The sequence below is a fragment of the Rattus rattus genome, chromosome 2 (assembly GCF_011064425.1).
Source record: "Rattus rattus isolate New Zealand chromosome 2, Rrattus_CSIRO_v1, whole genome shotgun sequence".
In the NCBI taxonomy this organism is placed as follows: Eukaryota; Metazoa; Chordata; class Mammalia; order Rodentia; family Muridae; genus Rattus; species Rattus rattus.
Window position 1 is genome coordinate 184,659,947 of NC_046155.1, and position 19,969 is coordinate 184,679,915.

Consider the following 19,969-nt stretch of genomic DNA (forward strand, 5'->3'; position numbering starts at 1 on the left):
AATTGGTTTATAGATGGGTTCAACCATGCCAAGCCAGGCTATTTCACTGCTTCCTTTTCTTTCCTTCCTTCTTTTTCTTTTCTTCTCTTTCTTTCTCTTAGGTTTCCTTATTCTATTTAAGTGTATTTATACAAAATATTTTATACAAAATGTTTTAATCATGTTTTCCTTCCTCTACCTCCTCTCCACTCCCCTACCCACCCAACTTTATGTTCTTCCCCTCTCAAACAAACAAACAAAAAAACAAAATCCAACATATACAAAAATCAAAACAAATAATCAAAACAACAAGACAAACATTTTCCAAAGAAAAAGTTGACCAAAAAATCCAGAGTTCATTTTATGTTGCTCTGCTTCTCCTGGCCCTGGGGCCTGCTCTGCAGGGTGGTTGATATACCCAGTGAAACTTCATGGGAGGAAACTTAGTTTCCCTTTGCCACTAGGCATCAATTGCAGATCGCTTCCTAATTTAATAAACCAATCATTCTATAATTATTTTATCCAGATGCATAAATGCAAAAATTAAGAGAGGCTATATGCCAATGCCTGGGAAAACAAATGTTTGTTGAGCTGTTAAAGAAGATTGGGTAGCTTTCATGTACTAATCAACAAAAAAGAAAAAATCTCTGTGCATCAAGTTTAAGATTTTTGGCTGTGATCACTAATGAAAAAAAAAACTATCTCAGATTATCTTTTCTAAGGAGGAATTAAAAATACAAGAATAAGGACAAGGGTGTGTGTGCGTGTTTTGTGTGTGTTTGTGTGTGTGCACACACATGTGCATGCGTGCGTGCATGCGTGCATACATATGTGTTTAATCTTTTTGCCCAGGAAAAATATTACTATAATTTGAGCAATGAGTGTAACTAACTCAGTTCACACCCTAACAGAAATACACTGCTTCACCGAAAGATCAAAATGACTTGTTTTTCTTTCAGTGAAATCCTATGAAAATGTAATGAACATGCTATTCAAAAAAGTTCATTTGAATTAGTATAATGTATCCTATTATAACTTTGACTGTCAATATAGTTTGGTGGGATCTGTCTTCTCCTTTATCTCCTACAAAACTAGGATTTCTTAAAAAAAAAAAACACACACACACACACACAAATTGTTTCCTTTCTGGTGGAGGTCCAGAATTGCAAATGAACTAATAGCAAGGGACAGAAAAATATTTTGGCTCCAAACTTAAGTCCCACATGTGTTAGACTGGATTATAAAACACATGAGAACAAGAGATCTTTCAGGCAAGTTGGCAAACTAAATCTAAGCATCTTAATATAGGAACTCTAAAATAATATTGCACATTTTGTAGTTCCAAGAAATACCTTGACTTGTTTTAAAATAAATTTTAATAACTTTGACTAAAAGTTAACTAGTATTATAATGATCCAAATGTTAGAAATGCAGAACACTTCTCCTATGGAGGCACCAGAAGTGTGCATTCCTATCTTTGAACATGCATCGGCATCTTCAATCTTTAGAAAGATGAGGTGGCTTCAGTTGCTTTGAGATACCTGTGGGCTTCTACCATTTCCATAGCAAAAGAACTTATAAATCTCCTACATCCACACTTATATATCCCTCATTATCCTTAAGATACTGCCTTTCTTTTGTATTAAGCAGAAAGGTGTCCCTAAAGAACAGCGTTATCACATACGGAACTACCTAATGATATTGGGGAAGCCCTTGATGTTGAGTCCTGACGTGTGAACAGTCAGACCTCAGAGCAGTCAGTCCCTTCTTTAGCAGTAGTTTCCCTGAGGCCCACAGGAACTAGGACCTCACATAGCAGAGATTTCTCCCTCTTGAAGTCTACATTCGTACCTGATCGCAGGAGCCAGTGTTATAGCTTCTTTAAATCCCAATCTTGACTGATCCTAACTGTTCATACTTCTGTTGAGGAAAGGTCTGTACTTGATTTGTAATGAAGCTGTTGAAAACTGGCTTCTAAAACTGGGTTGGCTGTACAGGTTTTGACAGAAGTCAATAAGTCATCAATTTAGTCACTATGTTGTTTACAAAATAATTTTGTTTCATTTTTAGAGATCATAACCAGAAATCAATGATTCTTATGTCCATCATGCTTCATATATGTTCATTCTTACCTGATGTATAGTATACCCACCTCCTCTAAAATCCAGAGGAATAATGACCATTAGGAATAATGCTCTGTCTTCCAATTTCTCTTAGTAGGACCAATCAAGAAAGATTATGACTTCCTACTTCTGAGCTGTGTTTTTACATTCTGAAGATGAAACTACTTAAGTAGATAATATGAATATAGGGATCTTTCATATACATGACTTAATATCAATGGTAGAATTTTGTCCCGAAGAATCTAAGGTTTTTATTTTTTCTATTTTATTTTTTAAGAAAGATAGCAAAGATTCCCAAGAAAAAAATCTCTTAATTAGCTCGTGAAGCCATCACACCAGTAGTACCTGACACCTGTGTCAGAGGGGAGGGACTCTGAGTGCTATCTGAGTGACCAGGGTTAGTTGCACTGGGTTACTAGGTTAGAGAGGTCAGATGTATATGCCCCGGGCTAGGCTCACAGAGAGTCTGTTCTCCAAATCTAGTTATGACCAGAGCACCAGTGATAAGCAGCCCCAAGAGACAGTTCTAACAGGCTATATATGCAAAGGTGTTGGAAATTACCCAGGGAAGCCTGTTTCCACAGGACTTGCGAGTCCAGAAAGTTCAAGGAAGTCTTTGAACTTCAGGATGCCAATCATTCCTAAGTTTTGAACACTTCTGAGACTTGCTGGCTGCCAGTCGCCAGGAAACAGAGAGGAAGTTAATAACTGAACTCACTTTAGCCGTAATTTATTGCAGTTCGTGTTTTCCCTTGTCCTTTTGCACACGTTTGGAATGCGGTACTATCATAGGAAGAATTGCTCATCGGAACATATTTTAAATATTTTCTAATACTAGTTTCACAAAATTCCATAGTCAAAGGGGGAAACATGTTTTATTATTTTTTAGTTTTTATACGTTTTCATTTATTTTAGTTATTATAGTTTTAAAATCTATGAAGCATCTGGTTAATCTGACATAGTTTAACCTTAAGTCCTACTGACTATTCTAGTGGTATACACAGGACACACCAGATGGAAAAAGAATATAAGAACACAAATTTAAAACCAGAATGTGATCTCACTTCATGACTGCTGTAAAATCTGGGAATAGTTTTTTTAAGCTTCCTCTCTACCAGCTTCACATCTATAAAATGGGCACAAAGTATAACATATCTCAAGAGAGTTAACATTTGAAACGAGGAAGATAATTTATTTAAAAGCTATTCTTAAAGGTCACATAGTGTAGAAATTAACAGTATGTTTGAGAATCGTGATAATTCTAGGATTTTACAAAATTCTGCCTATTTGGTATGACAGGTCTCAATACCTAGCATTCTCATGTCTACATAGTGACACAATTCTCCACCCTGAGTAGTTGTTCTATATGTATGAAGTCCCGAACAGAGAGATATGAGGAAGGGAGGACCGCTCCCTTCTGTTCTCACTCACCTGAGGGAGCACCTCGCAATAGATGAGACAGAGAGAAGCTAAGCATGGGATGTGTATTTTCAGCTTCAGCTCTCTCCTGGAAGAGAGAGGTCAAAGGTCAGTAAGGAGCATGATATTTTGTGGGGGCAATCACATTGCTTCAACTAGGAGTGAAGTAACTCTACTAGGAAAAAATAGTTAGTAATTCAGGATTTTTTTATTAACTTCTATAAAAGATGCATGTCCCAAGAAACTCAATATTTTCCTCCCATGGTGTATATTTTAATATGTCAAGTGTCTGACCTCATTAGAAGTCATCATTGAAGAAGTCATCTCAAAGAAAGCGAATGTCATGTTTTCTGCCTTTCTTTTACTTTTTAAAACTTAATTTAACAAAGTAGTAGATTTTTATCATGGCATTCCATCACGTTCTGTCTTATACCCTCTTCATCCTGAGATCACTATGACAAAATAGCCCCATTATATGTCCTTTTTTTCCCTTATAATCTAGCTAGACTCCATGAACCAGGAAAAATATGCCATGCCTGTCTTTCCGAGTTTGGCTTATTTCATCTATCACACAGTCTCCAATGGTACCCTCCATTCATACACCTCTTATAATTTGTTCTTCATGCTGTGTAAAAGTCCATTGTACTGGTGCATCCTTTACCTGTTTTTTTACACCTACCTCTATTGATGAATGTCTAGAGTAATCCTCCTCTTTATCCATTATGAATAGTGCTACTATAAATACAAATGTGAAGAGAGCTCTGTTATATACTGACTTTGATTTTAGATGTATCTCTTTTTTAAAAAAAATATAGTTTTGAATAAGGTTTTAGTGTTCAGTTTCTATGGTCCTTGTATATTCTAGCCAGAATCCCATCATATGTAAAGCTGACAAAGATTTTCTCCCATTGTGTTGTTGGTCCCTGCTGATTGTTTCCTTTGCTGTGGAGATTTTTTATTTCTTATGAACTCATTTGTTAGCTTTTGCTCTTACTTCTTAAGCCACTGATATTATATTCATAACAATTTCCTAAATTTATATCAAAAGGTATTTTATTTGTTTTCTTCTAGTGGTTTCAATGATTTAGACCTTTAACATCAGTAAGGTCTCTATCCACTTTGAATTTATTTTCATAGTGAAGAGATATAGATGCCTACTTTTACTCCTCTACAAACAAATATTCCCACTTCCCTAGAATTGATTGTTGAAAAGTCTGTCTCTTCCCAGGATGTCTTTTGGTGTCTTTCTTAAGAATAAAGTGATGCTGGCTGTGTGATGTTAGTTCAGGGCCCTCTGTCTGTCTGTCTTCTTGAGGTGGAATGCTCAGGTTCTCTCTCCCCACTGTTGGGCTAAAGTCACCCACATTGAGTCCTGGACGTCTCTCACATCCCAGGTCTCTGGAACTTTCTAAAGGTTCCCCCAACCCCTACTCCTGGCAGCCATGTAGCTCCATTCATTCTGGCCCCTGGGATTCTCTCCTGCTTCCACCAGTATATGGTCCTCACCCCCTTTTCTCCTCCCCCTCCCCTTTCCCACCCAGGTTCTTTCCCCCTCTGCCTCCCATGATTATTCTGTTCCCCCTTCCAAGTGGGATTGAAGCATCCTGACTTGGGCCTTCCTTCTTGTTAAACTTCTTACTGTCTGTGGGTTGCATCACAGGTAATCTCTACCCTTTGGCTAATGTCCACTTATCATGAGTATATGCCATGCATGTCCTTTTGGGTCTGGGTTACCTCACTCAGGATGATATTTTCTGTCTAAAAGATATGCAGGGAGAAAAATGGAGCAGAGATTGAAGGAAAGGCTGTCCAGTGACCGGCTCAACTTGGGATCCATTCCATATGGGTGGGCACCAAATCCTTACAATATTACTGATGCTATATTGTGCTTGTAGACAGGAGCCTAGCATGGCTGTCCTCTGAGAGGCTCTACCAACAGTCGAGACAGAAGCAGATACAGCCAACCATTGGATTGAGGTCAAAACCCCCCTATGGAAAAGTTAGGAGAAGGATTGAAAGAACTGAAGGGGATGGTAGCCCCTTAAGAAGACCTACAGTGTTAACTAACCTGGACCTGTTAACTAACCTGGACCTGTGGGAGCTCCTGGAGACTAAGTTACTAACCAGGGGTTCAAGACCTCTGGCACATATGTAGCAGAGCACTGCCTTATCTGACCTCAGTGGGAGAAGATGCATCTAATCCTGTAGAAACTTGATGCCCCCCCCCAATGAAGGTGGATGCCCCAGGGGGGCGGGGAAGAGGAGAAAGCACCCTTTCAGAGACAAAGAGGAGGGAAAATGGGGTGAAGAACTCTGGTAGGGGGAACTGGGATGGGGGCAACATTGGGATATAAATAAATAAATAAAATAATTAGTTTTTAAAAACAGCATCTTCCAATTGGCAAATGGGATAGTGAACAGACAGACAATTAGTTCTCAAGAGAAGAAACAAAAAATTACCAACAAATACATGTTTAAAGTGTCCATCTTTAGTCATTACAGTAATGTGACTTAAAGCAACTTGTAGCTTGTGAGATAGTTCAACACATCAAAATATTTGCCAGACAAACCTACCAACCTGACTTTGTTCCTAAGAACTAACATAAAGTTAGAAAGAGAGAAGCAACTCTACAAAGTTGCCCTCTGCCTAGAGTTCACAGACATGCGCAGACATGCACCCCATGAACAGTAAATATTAATGACGAACAATTTAAGAAGTACATTGAGAGTCCATCTCATTCCAATCAGTTTGCCTAACATCAAAAAACTAGAATCAATTTAGATGCCCATCAACAGATGATGAAATAATTAAAACACAGGAGATAAGTACAGTGGGGTTTTATTTGGCTTTAAAGAAAAATTAAATTAGCAGGAAAGTGGATGGATCTAGAAAATATTGTATTATGTGAGGTAACTCAAATTCAGGAAAAATAAAAATAGCATGTTCTCTCTCATATGTAAATCCTAGCTTATGAGGCACATGTGTGTATATATGATATGTATGTGATATATATCTACATATCACATAATACACACTGTATGTGTCAGAGAGAGGGAGAGGGAAGGAGAGAGAGAGAGAGAGAGAGAGAGAGAGAGAGAGAGAGAGAGAGGATATCAAACTAGAATAAAGATCATGAAAAGGGACAAAGATGTTGAGGGGGAGAACAGTAGGACAGTAGTGATTTGAAACTGGAAAGGAAGCTATCAAGGATGGGCAGAAAGCTAACATATTAGGGGATGGGTGGAACAGTATGCTACAATATTAGGGATCAAAAGTTATCTGGTGGATGGGTCTTAGGGGATAGGAGTTATCTGGGGGATGGAGAAAGAAGGGGTAGGAAATTAACAAAAATAGCTTTTGTTTGAACAAGCCATAATGGAACTTAAAACAATGTATGCTTATTTAATATTTTAATTACAAATGAAACTCCAGGTGACAGCAATGTAGAGCTGTGTTTGGGAACCAATGGTATAAAAAAAAATAGGACAAACGAAACAAATAAGGCAGCAAACAAACCAGGCTGGTGTTCATTCACTTGAGTAAAATTTGCCTTAGCAACCTGCTTAATGCGCTCTCCATTTTCAATTTATTTTCCAGTGGGGACTGCAATTATTGACCACAGAGTGTTTTTGCAACTGGTAGCGCTCCTTCCGATCAAATGTGAGCAATGATTTGTTTTTTCCCTTGTTGCCGCCTACAGGCTTGAACAGTAGTATCCAATATTCTAAACGAGTATCTCCATTAGGGTGAATTTGTGAAGACAAATATTTGTATAACTGCTAGTTAAATATGCCAGTTCAATCTATTTCTTTGACTTCCCCTCCTCTGCTCTGAGATGTATAATGATGTGCCAGGGACACTTAATGCAAGGGATCTGGTACTCAAGTTTACAATGCAATATTTTTTAATTAGTTTCGTTTTCTTTATGGTAGTGTTCTATATTTACTAGAAAACTCACTTGGAAAAAATTAACTTTCAACTTATGAATATAGTTAAGACTATTTTGTAATATTTACAATGCATGCTCCAGAGGTTACCTACTAATAGCTGACACTTTTTCTCAGAGGACATCAGCCCAGAGAGGTGATTTTAACTGTGAGGCGAGGCCTAGAGTAGAACACACACTTTTCCCATCATATTCATTTAATCCATATTCATTCTATAACAGAACACCCTTGCTTAGAGGTTTCAAAGCAGTGCAAGTAAAATACTATTAGTTGCCAGAATAAAACTTTACCATGAACATAAAGGACACTAAGAAACTTTATGAAATCATAGATGAAATTTGGATCAATTGAAGTTAAGGACTGAAAGAAAACAGCTTACATTTACCCTGTTCAAAAGCCTGCATTGAATTTCTCCAGAAATAGCTTCATTAATCGAACACATTCCTTCCTAACTGATTAGACAGATTAATGTTCACGTCTTATATTTCCTAGGTATACCCTGGTTTGGTGTAAGGGTTCCAGCATTCCATCTAGCTAAAGGAAGGTGAGGGAAACTGAAAAAGCCAGTTTCCACTTACAGAGAAAGTGAGGAAGCACTGCTCTCTCCCACAGAACAGCTTGCAGGCTTCAGGTGGCACTATTCTCGTTCAAATTTTGGAGGGTTCTCAAGTTCTCCCTGGTCAGACTCCATGGTCAGTCTCTAAGCTCCCATTTTTATTTACTGGTGCTTTTTTGTTTGTTTGCTTTTGCTCCCATGCTATGCATTTGGCCAATGCTGAGGCTTGACAAATAAGTCTACGTGCATTCACAAGAAAAGCTATAGTTTTTGTGACACCTATTGTAAGTCATATTTGTCCCGAGCTGTGACTGTCTTTCTATGAGACAAACACAAACCAATAAGAAGCCTCATCCTTATGTGAACTCCTCAATTTCAGAACGATGGTATTGCAAGAAGAGATGTAGCTCAGACATACAGCACATGTTCAGTATAGGTAATATCCTTGGATCTGAACCTGAGCACCAACACACACACACACACACACACACACACTCACACATGTGCACATACCCTGTGGTGTTGTCTTCTATCCATTTAAAACTCTTCACAGATGGATGTCCTACAGTGTCCCTATGCATATATATAATATATATGTAATATGTGTGTGCATGTACATATATACATACACATTTGTCATCCAGAACAGTCAGCCCATAAGTCTCCTTTTGTTTGCTATTTTACTCGTTAGTGGCTTCTCTTGACCCATTATGTCATTCTTGCCTCAATTTAATTTTCCTGGCACTCAAACCTGAGACTGAATTCCAGCTCCATCATTTCTAGCCGTGTGACGCTGTGAAGATACATTTGAACTGCATAATTTCTGGTTTTGTACTAATACAACAAAACTAACAGTAGGACTAATCTTGAAAAGGATCATGGATGGGGTTAGATAGAAATTATATAGCATGGTACCGTCTAAAAAATAAGATTTATCAACTATTAGTCTTTTTATTGTTTGAACCATTGGAGGCACTTGGAATAGAGAAGTGTTCATGGCTAAAGAAAGAAGGTGCCAATTCCAGCTTCTGTGATCAATGTAACTCTGTTCACTATTCTGAGAGTGGAAGGGACTAAATTAGCTGTTTGTCGTCACCACAAAATAGTGGGGGAAGGGAGGCATGTAACCTCAGGGTTCATCATCTCTACTCTATATGAATCACTGTCCCCTGTACAGTCACACAAGCACAGTGTTCCATCCTACCTACAGGTGTCTGGGGTAACAGTACTTGGTGTGAGAAGCCGGCAAGGGCTTTGGCTGCACAGCACTCAGTTTTTTAGCACACGTCTGAGTTAGACTTAGCATTTCTAACTAATGTTTTCAGGACATGTTTTCTTATTAAATACCTTTCGTTTGTGCTTGTATTGAGCTGTATTTTATGACTGGCCCTAAAAGATATCTTGCTAGGTAATTATATTCTAGGATGCCTGGGCATTATGCTCATTTTTATCTTTGAAAAGTTTATTATTGATATTTGACTGTAATGCTTTGTCAAGTTTGTCTCCATTAGTGTATTAATGATGTTTTTCTCTATTTTTTTTATTTACTCAGTTTTCTAACCTTTCTCTATTTTTTTAAAAAAAAAATCTCAATTTTTGGTTCACTTTTTAAATTCTATGTTGGTTAGTTTTTCATCTCTCAGGCAGTTTTTCTCGTTCATTTTTACCTTTATCCGACTGACTTTCCTTTTTAGGACATGGAACAAACTTCTCTGTTTATATCCTTTGAGTTCATTGACGATTTTCACCAGGAAATGTTTGAAGGATCATCTGATATTTAACCAACTCCCACACTGTTAAAGAGATCAGAGCTCAGTAGTGGAGGACTCCTGGTCCTTTGGAGTCTTACTACCTGTTTTCCCCAGCTTCCTGCATTTCCGTGTTCTGATTTCCACATCTGCATGTTCTGATTTCCACATCTGCATGTTCTGATTTCCACATCTATGTTCTGATTTTCACATCTTTTGCTTTGGCTTTGAGGGATGAATCTTCTTTATTGATCATCTTATTCTTAAAGACTTAATCCCCAGAATCATTTCATAAAGAGTAAAGATGCTACTGTTGCCTCAATAATGTCAAACCATGCATGATACAGATATATATTTAAAATAAATGATAAAAACTAAAGACCAAATTACCAAAGACCTCTGATTACCAAAAATGAAGTTTTAAATTATTTAAGGTAAATGAAGAGAAAGTAAATGAATGATATGCATGAGGGAGGCAAAACGAGGAGGAATGGAGGAAAGACAAAGTTAAATAAATTAAAAGAGAAAAAAAGATGAGTGGAGAAAAATATAATGGCAGAAAAGAGAAAAAACAAAAAGAAAAAAAAGACCATAACAATGTATTTGAGAAATGAAGGAATAAATGTAATAAAGAACATTGGGGCATTAACACTTAATCCAAAACACTAAATACGTATGTGGTAAAAAACACAAAGGAATAAAACTGAATAAAAATTTTAAAAAGAAAATATATTTCCTAAAAGTGAAAAAAATCACAAATAAAATTTAATGAGTATGAAAGGATCAAGAACAACATGAAAATTTACATATAAAAAGTAAAAATTCTGCTAACTATGAAAAACAGGAATCACAAAAGTAGAGACATGAAGAGTCAGAGTAGCTCTGTTGTCAGCTCTCAAAAATGGAGACTACGAGTTCTGTGCATGGGAGGAAGTCATTGTGGAATCCCTCTCTAATGGCTTGCTACATCGCTGCGACTGTCTGCCTGACATCCACCAGAGTTGCCTCTGGTAGTTTCCCGTCTCTGCTGAGTATCAGGAGCGTCTGCTGGTCACACTTAACTTTGCGATCTGTGGACTACGTAGACTCTCCCATCCTCCTGAGGCTTTTCAGATCTTATCTTTTGGGGTAATTTTATTTTATCTAGGTGGTGTTTCCCAGAGTGATGGGAGTACAGGAAGCATCCATGACATTAAGATCTGTATTTATCAATGGAAGAGTTAGAGAAAGGATGGAAAGAGCTGAAGGGGTTTGCAACCCCATGGGAAGAAGAACAATATCAACCAACCAGACAGCACAGAGCTCCCAGGGACTGAACCACCAACCAAAGAGTACACATGAAGGGACCCATGGCTCTAGCCGCATATGTAGCAAAGGGTGCCCTTGTCGGGCATCAATGAGAGGGGAAGACCTTGGTCCTGTGAAGGCTCGATGCCATGGTGTAGGGGAATGCCAGGGTGGGGAGGCAAGAGGAGGGAGTGAATGGGTGTTTGGGGAGCTACCCTCATGGAGGCAGGGAGTGGGGATTGGGATAGGGGGTCTCTGGGAGGAAATTGGAAGGGTGATAATATTTGAAATGTAGATAACGAAAATATCCAATTTAAAAAGTGAAAAAAATAAAATTTTTAAAAAATTAACCTGGGGGGGGGATCTGTATTTGTAGAAGACCTGTTTTCATATGTTTAAGGCTCTGGACTCTTACTAACCCTGATAAATGGACGTAACTATAGATATCATCTGTAGCTCTAGAACTTCAGGATCCAAGAGCTCTGTGGCAGTGAAAGACAGATATGTGGCTTCAGAATTTGATCCCTGGCTGTCCTCATGATTAAATCGACCACATGCCAGTTATTCTCGGTTGATCATACAATCCTTCCCTGTACACTTACCAGCCTGATCACATTTTTCCCTTTGTAGGTGTCTGGCTCTCCTGTACCACAGAATTGCCTCTGCCTTCCTGCCTTCCCCTTACCCAGGAGATTAAGCAGGATGAATTGAAGCTTTCTCCCCTTCACTCAGATCACATCCCTAAAGTACTCCGATTTTGACAATAGATTCTCTTTCATGCGATGCCTAGCTGCTATCCTTGGATCATGTAGAATGATAACATGAGAACTCTCTCTACTGCTGATTCATCCACCAGAGTAATGACTGTCCCGCCAGGCCGGAAGCTGGCTCTGAGTCTTGTGAGGACTATGGATCTGTCATGAAAACAGGATTCCTCAGCATTGTCTGGTTTGCCTTTGGCAAGTGGCTTCCATTTCCTCTCTCCCACTCATTGCAGTGTTTCCCCCAATATTCCTTCATTTCGTCACAGATTTCCATGCTGCATGATATATGATATAGATAGGTAGATAGATAGATAGATAGATAGATAGATAGATAGATAGATAGATAGATAGATAGATCGATCAGCATACCATCTGTCTGTCTCTATTGCTCTCTCCTATCCCCAATAAAAATATTTTTTTCTTGTTCAGTATATCCTTCCACTGGCCACACAAATGCAGTCTCTAAACTTCTATGTCACCCATAAAATGTCTGTCAAGTTTATTTTGCCCCAGCCCACACCTCTTATTATATCATTCAGCCTTCTGATAAATATGTAGTGTCTTAAGCTAACCATTGCATACAGTCATTCTCTGACTTCATAGAGCCCCTAGTCCTACTTGGTTTATTCCTTGGCAACCATCTCGTCACAGAAATTTGACTTCCTCTTGCTGACTCTTTTTCCCCATAGAAGCCTGCCTAACTACTGTGGTTTAAATGTGAAATGTGCCTCTTAGGCTTTTACCATTTGAACTTGATCTCCACATGGTGGTGCTGTTTGTAAAGGTTGTGGCAACTTCGGGAGGTAAAGGCTTATTAAAGGAAATGCATGGCTGGTGGCCTATTCTGAAACTTTAAGACAATAAAAGTGGTCACTTGGATGATCCTTATTTATTCGCGTTTAGCAGAGGGGAAATCCCTACCTTTGAGTAAATTTACATACAAACTTACTTTTGAATTAAGAAGTCAGCATGGTATCTATTTTTAACACATATCCCAAACCGTGAAGTTCCTTGCAACGTTAAAACCCATGGTTCATCTAGATGAAATTTACCTCATGTGCTGACTAAAATGTAAATTCTAAATAATTTCACTCAAGACCCACTGTATTAGATTCCGTAAGGTGTTAGATCTGGAAACGGCCCTTGTTTGGAATTCCCAATGTTATTCTAATTCATACCAAAGCTTGAAACCCACTTTACTGGAGGTTCCTCCAAGTCCTATGATTTTATGATTCTGGCTTATGACTAATCAGCCTACATTTTAGTTGGTACACCACATAACTCCCTGCCAAACTTCCTCAACCAAATATAGCAAGAATTGACAGATGCCAAAGCAGCGGTAGTCTCTGTCAGTGCCCTTCCTAAAAGCAGCTGGGCCCACACAGCCTTATCCCCAGCTGTCTGGGCCAGGCAGCAGGTGCTGGGATGGCCATTCCAGCTCTGCTCCACGCCCGCAGCTGTTCTTGTGAAGCGAATCTGGCAGCACTGCTTGCCCAGGTCTCCAATTTTCCCTTGGGTGGCCCCTGTTTAGTGGGTGGTCCAGCTCAGCCTTAGTTCTGGTGAGCATACATTCCAAAGTTGTAATACCCTGACCAGTGCCCACAAAAAGCCCTATGTGTTTTATGTTTGTATATGTATATACACACTTCGGATTGTAGTAGTGCTTAAAGTACACTTCTTCCTTAAAATATATTTGTGTGTGTATCTGTGGACAAATATTATACAAGATATTTTTATGCATAAGTCTTAGTTGCAGATGAAAGAGACATGGCTCTCGTTTTCTCTCTCTCTCTCTCTCTCTCTCTCTCTCTCTCTCTCTCTCTCTCTCTCTGTGTGTGTGTGTGTGTCTCCCCCCATCCCTTGCACCATCGCCCTACTCCTCTCCCTAACTCCCTCTCTTTCTCTTCCTCTGTCCCTCTGCTTTCATTTTATTTTTACAAAAGTAAATCTATTTATAGGAACAGTATTTAAGAAAGCAAACCCTAAGTTTTACTTTATACTATGTGACTAAAATGACTGCTTCTAACCAATCCCAGAGTAAAGGGAAAATCTGGTAAGACACCATGTAAGCACAAAGAGCATTACAAGTTATGCAGAGGAATGGGCATAACACTGGAGTTTTTAGGGTAGTATCAAGCTTGCACAGTATTACAAAATTGAGAACATTTGTCCAAAGCCATAAGTAACACTGTTAGCAAACCTAATGAATATCAGATAGCAATGGTACATCAGTGTAGGCTTAAAGAAAGGAGTCAAAGAAAATGTCCCTATGACAGAGGATATCAATATTATGGGGGACTATTATCATGAGTATTTTCTCTCATGAGAAATACTCTCAGTTGTATGAATTTCAACATCATACACCTTTTTAAAATCTTTAAATCTAAAAAAAAAAGTCTGAGTTTAGAGGAAAAAGACTGTTTTCTTTGCAAAATTGTGGAAAGATGTGACTGTAAATTACCTCCTTTCTGTTTAATACAAGTGGAAGAAGGAAGGAGGAGGAGGAAGAGGAAGAGGAGGAGGAGAATGACACTGTTATAAAATTAGGTTAACACTGAAATGTGATGTTTCTGTTCACTGAGTTTGGGTTAATTTTATGTTCACATTGTTCTCATAGTTCTTCATTTTCTTGCTTATTAAAAATGAGACAATATGAACTACGATAGGGCAAAAAAGAACCTGTTCGATGGATTTCTGCCACCACTTAAAAATGAACTGATTATTGTTCTGTGGCTATACAACATAAAAGTTGTGAAGGTGTCTAAGGAAAAAAATCAATCCTTACTACTCTAAAAAATACATTTCATCTGGCTTGCCTATGCACTAAATGCATGACTTAATGATGGCCTGAAACCTCTTTTATAAGCACAATTTCTGTTATAATCATCTTATGCCAGATGTTACTGAAAAATATCACAAGTCTCTGAAGAAACAGTAACTGTGTAAATGTCAATATCTAGTCATGAAAACAATGACAAAAATGCCAAACAATATTTTTAAAGAAGTGTACCATGTCTATGCATTGGTCTAGGCCATCATAATTATTTGTATAAAGAAAAAAAGTTGCAGGACAATGAATAAAGCATTCATCTGAAATTTCATCTTGCATACTTTTGAAATCAGGGAAGGTTTACACTTAAACAGACTTAAGAATTAAGCAACTACTGAAGATGCTAATGTCATTATTTTAATCAAATTAACAGCCTACTTCAGGTGTCTAGAAAACTACTTACACAGCAGAAACAGACATACACAAAAGTCTGTGTAAAAATGACATAAAATGAGGGGGGAACGCCACTGTTTCTTCACTTAATCATTAAGACATTGATAATGATATAAATCAATGTAGGTGTATCCTGAACTGCCAAGGATGTCTACACAGATCACAGTGGAAGAAAGGGCATGACCATCACTCTGATTTGGGGAAACTGAGACAGAGATGTGGCAAGAGAAGCTGTATTTTGCTGGGCTTCCTGCTGCAGTCTAGGTTTGACTTTTTGTAAGAGAGCTCCCATGTCTTTAGAGTTCTGAGGTCCCTCTTGCTACCCTTTCCACTCAGTAATTTTTATCCTTTGAAAAGCATCTTAAATTCAAGGGTTAAAAATTGTAAACATGGGGTTGGGGATTTAGCTCAGTGGTAGAGCACTTGCCTAGTAAGCACAAGGCCCTGGGTTCGGTCCCCAGCTCCGGAAAAAAAAAAAAACTGAAACAAAAAGTGTAAACATCAAAGGATATTTAGATTATCCTGGGGCAGCTAGGGACTTAAACTTCCTTTATGGTAAATGTCATGATGATTATGGACACAGGCCCAAACGCTGATCATCCAAGGTTTATGGGATGACTGTTCTCAATGTCAGTTGGCTACATCTGGAATTAACCGAAACCAAGCTTTTAGGTACTCCTATGTGGGTTTTTTTCTTGGTTGGATCATTTGAGGTAGGAAGACCCACTTAAATCTGGTCCATACCTTCTGGTGGCAGCCTATATAAAAATCTTGAAGGAAGGAAGTGTTTGCTCTTTGCTGTTTATACTCTCACTGGTAACTTATTCCTTAATTGCTATTACAGCCTACTTATTCAGGATTCCAACATATACCGAAGGCTAGTTGAGACGTTAAGCCTTGTGGACAGAACAACTATTGGCTTCTTAGACTTCGTGTTGGGAAACATGCATTGTTACAATGGTCAGACCATAGCCTGTAAGCCACTCTGATAAACTATGTGTGGTTTATTATATATACTATATATTCATTCTATATATATTCATGAATACATATATAAAATAAGTTTTGTTTCTTTAGAGAATCCTAATGCAAACCTTGGTGCCAGGAGTAGTTCTAGAACAAGAAGAGCATAAGGATAAAGTTTTTTATCCTTATCTGGAATAGGCTTCCAATTTGCCAACACTTATACTCACTGAAGCTTCTCCTAAAAGCATGGAGAACACAAAAAAAATCTATCAGAACAAACGTTAATGATTATTCTGCTATACCTATTGCAAGAAGCAGAAATTTAATGACTATTTAAAACTTTTGACTATTTGTGGAAAAAAATAAGGAAAATAATAGTATGATTGGTTGCTCCTGGCATCTCTAGATACATTGATAAAAGAAAAGAATTAGCTCCATGATAAAACTAGACAACCTCTAGCATCTCAGGATATAGTGATGAAGGACAACACTGAACTCAGTGATAAAACTGACTGGCTCCAGATGTACTTGCACAGTCTAAATGCTTTTAGGTGTGCCCTAGAAGAGCCTCTTCTCTCCAGCAGCCACAGAGTTAAAGTTGCAGAAAACTGAACCAAAACCGTCCTTATAAGATTGGCTGGATTACAACGAAAATTAAGTCCCAGTCTCAAAGGGCATCAGTAGTTTAATTTACTTTAATAGTGAAGAATAGGATATTGCAACTTTAATCAAGCAGCGACTCCGAATTGCTCTTGCTGTACCAGATGTGGTGTCCTTACTTGAGCAGACTAATATTTCCTGACACGTGCTATGCAGCTATTGATCCAGCAAATGCCTTTTTCTTGGTAACTGTCCAAAAGGATCACCAGAAGAAATTTGCTTTTAGTCATCAAGGCTAGCAGTATACCTATATAGTTTTACCTGACAGATATATTAACTCTTCAGCCCTGGGTCATCCCTTAGTTTGAAGTGATCTCGATCATATTTCTCTCCACAAAACTGCAACTTGATTAAAATTGCAAGATCACATTCTTTACTATTAAAGTAAACGACTCAGACCCTTTGAGACTGGGACTTGAATTTTTGTTGTAATCCATCCAATCTTATAGGGAGGGTTTTGGTTTAATTTTCTGCAACTTATCCACTATAATGATGATATGTTGATTGAATCAATGAGCAGAAGGTAGCAACCACTTTGGACTTGTTGGTAATACACATACATATTATAAGCTAAAAAATAAAGTCAAGCAAAATTCAAGAGTCTTTTACTTCAATAAAAAATGTAGGAGTCTGGTAGTATGGGGCATGAAGAGATAGTGCTTCTAAGGTGAATGGTAAGTTACTGAACCTGGGCTTTCCCACCACCAAGAAAGAAACACTGTGTAGTGGACCTATTTTGGATTCTGAAGACAGCACAGTCTTCTCTTGGAGATGTTATTCTGGTCCATATACCAAGTGCCTCAGAAGCTGCTCATTTTAAGTATGACCTAGAACAAGAGTAGACTCTCCAACAGGTCCAGGCCACAGTGCAGACTGTTCTACCAATTGGACTATCTCATCCATCAAACCAAATGGTACTTGAAGTGGCAGGGGCAGATAGAGATGTGTTTGGAGCCTTTGGCAGGCCACTATAGATGAATGACAAAGACTACCTTGAGTATTTTGTAGCAACTATTATCTGTAGACAACTATTTTCCCTTTGAGAAGTAGCTCTTGGTTTATTGTTGGTCTTTATTAGAAACTGAATATTTGACAATAGGTTACCAAGTTACCATGTGACCTGATCTGGGCTTTATTTGACCCACTGTACTATACAGTAGGACATGCACAACAGCAATCCATTATCAAATGGAGAAAGTATATATTTGACCAGGTCCAATCAGGTTATAAAGGCACAATCAAGTTACATGAAGAAGATACATAAATGCCTCTGGTTCCCATTCCTGTTATAATTCTCTCCCAATCATGTACTAACAGTTTCGTGTAGTGTGCCCTATTATTGCTTGACTTAGAAAGACAAGACTAGGGCTTGGTTTACTGATGTTTCTGCACACTGTGAAACCACCATATAGAATTAGACAGCTGTAGAAAAACAACCCCTTTTGGGGACAACCCTGAAAAACACCTGGGAAGGGAAATCCTCACAGTGGGCAGAACGCGCAGTCATACATTTTGTTTAGAATGAGAAGTGGCCAGATGCGCCATTGGTCACTGATGCATGGGCTATAGCTAATGGACTGTCTGGGTGGTCATGAACTTGGAAAGAGCAAGCTTGGGGAATTGGTGAGAAAGACAACTTGGGAAGAAGTCTGTGGATAGATCTCTCCAAATGGAAGAAGGGTGTGAAGATGTTGTTTCCCATGTAAATGCTCATCAAAATGTAACTTGAGCAGAGGCAGAATTCAATAATCAAGTACAGAGGATAATTCATTCTACGGCCTATGGTCTCTTTCCCCAGCCATCTCTGTCATTGCCCAATGGGGTCCTGAACAAAGTAACCATGGTGGCAGATTTGGAGTCTATTCATGTGCTCAAGAGCAGAGACTTTCACTGACAAAGGCTGGTCTGGCTACTGCTGCTGTTAAATGTTAGATATGCCAACAGTAGAGACTAACACCACGCTTCCAATATGCCACCATTTTTCAGGATGACCCACCAGTGCACAGGTGGTAGGTTTACTTACCCTGAATCACTTCTTTGTGGAAAAGATAAGACTTGGTCCTTACTAAAGTAGGTACTGATACTGGTTATGAACTTGCTATTTCTGCACACGATGCTCTGACAAACCACCGCTGACTCACAGAATGCCTTATCCACCATCATGGTATTCCACACACTATTAATTCTGACCAAGGAACTCATTTTACAGCCAGAGAGGTGCAGCAGTAAGTCCATGATTGTGTAACCCACTGATCTTTCCTTGTTCCCCAATATCCCGAAACAGCTATCCTGATAGAACAAAGGAATGACCTTTGAAGACACAGTTGCAGCATTAATTAGGCAGCAGGAAACTAGAGGGCTGGGATAGGGTTTCCAGAAGGTGGACTATGCCTGAAATCAGCACCCATTATACATTATGTCTCAACTCTCTATCACCCTAGACACCCACTACGGAAGTTTCGCTTCCTGTTCTTTCAACATTAAGGCTTTTTGGACTAGAACTTTTGGTTTCAGTGGGTTAGGGATGGAGTCCTTCTAGGAGACACAACCAACATTCCACTGAACTGGAAGCTTAGATTTCCCCCCCCTGGCCACTTTGGCCCTTAATTCTTCAGGCTAAGAAAGGAAACACAGTATTAGGAGGGGTAATTGATCTTGATTGATCAAGATTACTGAGAGACGGAGAGACAGAAAATGAGAGAGACAAAGACAGAAAAACAGAGAGACAGAGAGAGATAGTTTAGTAAACTAGCAGTCTCCTAAAGGGGGAAAAATGTAAATTTTAATAAACATATGAAAGATATTGATACTGTTTTAAATGGTATTAATATTCTGAAACCTTTAAAAATAAACAATTATGAAACTAGAATTCAAAGACCATATATGGGTAAAACTACCAAAAGTGGTTTAGAGAAAATTTGGAGGTATTTAGAAAAATATTTACTAACTTAATAAACATGAAAATCCTTACAGAAATGCCTAGTATACATACTTTATTGATTAACAAATAAATATCTAAACTTACTGCAGCATAATTTTAATAGGGAAAGTTTAGAAATAAACTCAATGACTGTTGATACAAAATTAATAAATTATTATATCATAAGACACTAAACTCCTGTTTTACATTCAACCCCAAACATCCCTTGAAGAAGAATGGATTTCTATCAAACTGAGCTGGCAGCATGCACGCTGCAGGCCGCTGTTTTTCACTCTTGGAGTTGTGGTGGATGAGTTTTAGGTCACCGTACTTTCTACTACCACAAACTGTTCTAATTGCCTAAAATAAACGAATC